At 52.1% G+C, this 5,000-nt stretch overlaps 1 non-coding gene across 1 annotated transcript in view; it reads left to right on the forward strand.

The window, feature by feature from the left end:
* Positions 1 to 4,173: 4,173 nt before the first annotated feature.
* The window catches only part of LOC124571646, a 1,910-nt gene continuing 1,083 nt past the window's right edge, over positions 4,174 to 5,000 (forward strand). The window contains exon 1 of the ribosomal RNA XR_006971963.1: positions 4,174 to 5,000. This exon is cut by the window's right edge and continues 1,083 nt beyond it. This is a non-coding gene — a ribosomal RNA (small subunit ribosomal RNA).

Consider the following 5,000-nt stretch of genomic DNA (forward strand, 5'->3'; position numbering starts at 1 on the left):
GTCCTACACAGGGGTGCACCCAACATCACAATACTGCCTCCTCTCACAGCACACAAACAATGGCAGGAATGAAAGACACAGGTCTGCCACAAGCATGGAATGAGAGCGCCGCCTGTCATGAGCCAAAGGTGCATCCTGACGTGGCAAATCAGATGATGCCGCAGGCATCCACTTACTATAATCACAATCAACAAACCGGCCGCCCCGCCCCGCCCCCCATTAAACCTTTCCTTACAACAATGTGTACCTTAACCTAACCTATATCGTACCGTAACCTAACCTATATCGTACCGTAACCTAACCTATGTCGTACCGTAACCTAACCTATGACGTACCGTAACCTAACCTATGTCGTACCGTAACCTAACCTATGTCGTACCGTAACCTAACCTATGTCGTACCGTAACCTAACCTACGTCGTACCGTAACCTAACCTATGTCGTACCGTAACCTAACCTATGTCGTACCGTAACCTAACCTATGTCGTACCGTAACCTAACCTATGTCGTACCGTAACCTAACCTATGTCGTACCTTAACCTAACCTATGTCGTACCTTAACCTAACCTATGTCGTACCTTAACCTAACCTATGTCGTACCTTAACCTAACCTATGTCGTACCTTAACCTAACCTATGTCGTACCTTAACCTAACCTATGTCGTACCTTAACCTAACCTATGTCGTACCTTAACCTAACCTATGTCGTACCTTAACCTAACCTATGTCGTACCTTAACCTAACCTATGTCGTACCTTAACCTAACCTATGTCGTACCATAACCTAACCTATGTCGTACCTTAACCTAACCTATGTCGTACCTTAACCTAACCTATGTCGTACCTTAACCTAACCTATGTCGTACCTTAACCTAACCTATGTCGTACCTTAACCTAACCTATGTCGTACCTTAACCTAACCTATGTCGTACCTTAACCTAACCTATGTCGTACCTTAACCTAACCTATGTCGTACCTTAACCTAACCTATGTCGTACCTTAACCTAACCTATGTCGTACCTTAACCTAACCTATGTCGTACCTTAACCTAACCTATGTCGTACCTTAACCTAACCTATGTCGTACCTTAACCTAACCTATGTCGTACCTTAACCTAACCTATGTCGTACCTTAACCTAACCTATGTCGTACCTTAACCTAACCTATGTCGTACCTTAACCTAACCTATGTCGTACCTTAACCTAACCTATGTCGTACCTTAACCTAACCTATGTCGTACCTTAACCTAACCTGTATTGCGCCTTAACCTAACCTGTATTGCGCCTTAACCTAACCTGTATTGCGCCTTAACGTAACCTGTATTGCGCCTTAACGTAACCTGTATTGCGCCTTAACGTAACCTGTATTGCGCCTTAACGTAACCTGTATTGCGCCTTAACGTAACCTGTATTGCGCCTTAACGTAACCTGTATTGCGCCTTAACGTAACCTGTATTGCGCCTTAACGTAACCTGTATTGCGCCTTAACGTAACCTGTATTGCGCCTTAACGTAACCTGTATTGCGCCTTAACGTAACCTGTATTGCGCCTTAACGTAACCTGTATTGCGCCTTAACGTAACCTGTATTGCGCCTTAACGTAACCTGTATTGCGCCTTAACGTAACCTGTATTGCGCCTTAACGTAACCTGTATTGCGCCTTAACGTAACCTGTATTGCGCCTTAACGTAACCTGTATTGCGCCTTAACGTAACCTGTATTGCGCCTTAACGTAACCTGTATTGCGCCTTAACGTAACCTGTATTGCGCCTTAACGTAACCTGCATTGCGCCTTAACGTAACCTGCATTGCGCCTTAACGTAACCTGTATTGCGCCTTAACGTAACCTGTATTGCGCCTTAACGTAACCTGTATTGCGCCTTAACGTAACCTGTATTGCGCCTTAACGTAACCTGTATTGCGCCTTAACGTAACCTGTATTGCGCCTTAACGTAACCTGTATTGCGCCTTAACGTAACCTGTATTGCGCCTTAACGTAACCGATATTGCGCCTTAACGTAACCTATATTGCGCCGTAACGTAACCTATATTGCGCCGTAACGTAACCCACATTGCCCCTTAACGTAACCCACATTGCCCCTTAACGTAACCCACATTGCCCCTTAACGTAACCCAACACACGTTGGGCCTTAACCCAACACACGTTGGGCCTTAACCCAACACACGTTGGGCCTTAACCCAACACACGTTGGGCCTTAACCCAACACACGTTGGGCCTTAACCCAACACACGTTGGGCCTTAACCCAACACACGTTGGGCCTTAACCCAACACACGTTGGGCCTTAACCCAACACACGTTGGGCCTTAACCCAACACACGTTGGGCCTTAACCCAACACACGTTGGGCCTTAACCCAACACACGTTGGGCCTTAACCCAACACACGTTGGGCCTTAACCCAACACACGTTGGGCCTTAACCCAACACACGTTGGGCCTTAACCTGCTCTGTAATTGTCATACGACGCGTTAAATTAGTGTAGTGTTGCCTAACTGCAACCCCCGCAATATAGTTTGCTACTCGCACTGCCCGGTCCCCAGTGTATCGCTTCATGTTAAACACCTTGCAGCTATACACTGTAATGTGGATGGCAGCAGGACGTACATGCTCAATGCCCTTTGCAGTTGTTCATTGGCATTTGCAGTTGTTCATTGGCATTCGCATGTGCGAAGCACTTAGCCTACGCTGTGGTACGGCCTGTGTCAACTGTCCGCTGATGTTGTACGTCCAAATCACACACTGTACTGCACATTGGTCCTCATGTACTGAATGATACATCGTGGTACATGTGACCGTACAACGACTGCGCCAACAACGGCGAACCATGCGGTCCAAATGTTGTGCACTCAGCTACGTGTCGTCTCCCTATAAGAGCTGGATTGCAGTGTGGTATGCCCTGGATGGCGATCAGCATGAGCCGTCTGTTGATGTAGTGGCGCGTGTTGTCAGACGTAGTCGTCTCTTCTCACACACCGTGATAGCATGGTGCACTGCGTTCCACATCTGCGACATGCGACAGAGGCCGGTTGACAGTCGTTCGCGCAATGGACATCGCATACGTACGGGGGCCACCTTCCACGTGTTCGCGAAGCGTGCACATGTTGTTGCGTGTATGTGGGCAGACATAGTGTGTCGTGACACCTGACACAGGCATGCAACAATCGTTGAATTTGCAAATGGCGATGGACGCCTACGTTTGCTGGTGACGTTATGCAAATGAACAACTGGTAAACCGTTGTGGTGCGGTTGTTCTCGCTAGAGGTGAATCAGTGATGGCGACGATCGGTTGAGCTACCAACCGGTTGTTCCAGCGATACCCACCATGCCCACGAACGTGAATGGCATCTGGGTGTGAAGCGATACGCGGCGGTGGCTGGGTGGGACCGTCCCCGGCCGGTGAGGGGGGGCCTCCCGGCGTGCTGGCCGCGCGGTGCGTGGGCGCACGCGCTACAGCCGGCTGGTGGGGGCGGCCAGTGGCAGGCGCGCCGGCCGACGGAGGCGGCAGGCGGCGCAGCTGCGCGCCGGCGCACCCTGCACGCGGCGCCGTGCGGCCAAAGTAGGTCCTCGCGGGCCCGGTGCGAAGCGCGGTGGACATCTGCAGTGTGCTGGTCCGATTGAGGACTGTGTGCGCTGAGGATGCGCCGCCGCCCGGCGCTCGGCGCCGCGACGCCGTCTGCTGCTCGGTCGCCTCTGCGGTTCTCGCAGGTGGTTTGTATCGCAGCTGTGCGGACGTGTTGGCGCGTGCGCTGTGCTGGGAGAGTTCGCTTCGGCACCCAAGTGGGGCTTTTGTCCTTCTGTGGCGCTGGCGTTGGAGCTGCCGGTCACCGTAGGTGGCGCGTGTTGTCTCCCGCCGGCAATGCCACGACAGCACGCTCCCGGGCCTCTGTCGGCAGCGGCAAGCTCAGTTGGGAGCACGGGTGGTCGCACCTAAAGCGTCTACTCGCCAAACTCCGGGCGATTGCGCCTCTCTCGAACCCGACCAAGTACTTAGGACGGCGCTGCGCGCCGCCGGGACCTGAGAGGGTTTCGAGGTGTATTGTGCAGGGGAGCTCAGCCTCCTCCTGTTTGCAGAATAATTGAGCGGACGCTTGCGTGTTCGCGCGGGCCCCCGGGACACACTCCCGGGCGGCCGGCTGCTCAGCTCTAGTTGACGCAGCTCCCTGGTTGATCCTGCCAGTAGTCATATGCTTGTCTCAAAGATTAAGCCATGCATGTCTCAGTACAAGCCGCATTAAGGTGAAACCGCGAATGGCTCATTAAATCAGTTATGGTTCCTTAGATCGTACCCACGTTACTTGGATAACTGTGGTAATTCTAGAGCTAATACATGCAAACAGAGTCCCGACCAGAGATGGAAGGGACGCTTTTATTAGATCAAAACCAATCGGTCGGCTCGTCCGGTCCGTTTGCCTTGGTGACTCTGAATAACTTTGGGCTGATCGCACGGTCCTCGTACCGGCGACGCATCTTTCAAATGTCTGCCTTATCAACTGTCGATGGTAGGTTCTGCGCCTACCATGGTTGTAACGGGTAACGGGGAATCAGGGTTCGATTCCGGAGAGGGAGCCTGAGAAACGGCTACCACATCCAAGGAAGGCAGCAGGCGCGCAAATTACCCACTCCCGGCACGGGGAGGTAGTGACGAAAAATAACGATACGGGACTCATCCGAGGCCCCGTAATCGGAATGAGTACACTTTAAATTCTTTAACGAGTATCTATTGGAGGGCAAGTCTGGTGCCAGCAGCCGCGGTAATTCCAGCTCCAATAGCGTATATTAAAGTTGTTGCGGTTAAAAAGCTCGTAGTTGGATTTGTGTCCCACGCTGTTGGTTCACCGCCCGTCGGTGTTTAACTGGCATGTATCGTGGGACGTCCTGCCGGTGGGGCGAGCCGAAGGCGTGCGACGCGCCTCGTGCGTGCTCGTGCGTCCCGAGGCGGACCCCGTTGCAATCCTACCAGGGTGCTCTTGAGTGAGTGTCTCGG

This window comes from Schistocerca americana, unplaced genomic scaffold (genome assembly GCF_021461395.2).
Source record: "Schistocerca americana isolate TAMUIC-IGC-003095 unplaced genomic scaffold, iqSchAmer2.1 HiC_scaffold_177, whole genome shotgun sequence".
NCBI classification, from domain to species: Eukaryota; Metazoa; Arthropoda; class Insecta; order Orthoptera; family Acrididae; genus Schistocerca; species Schistocerca americana.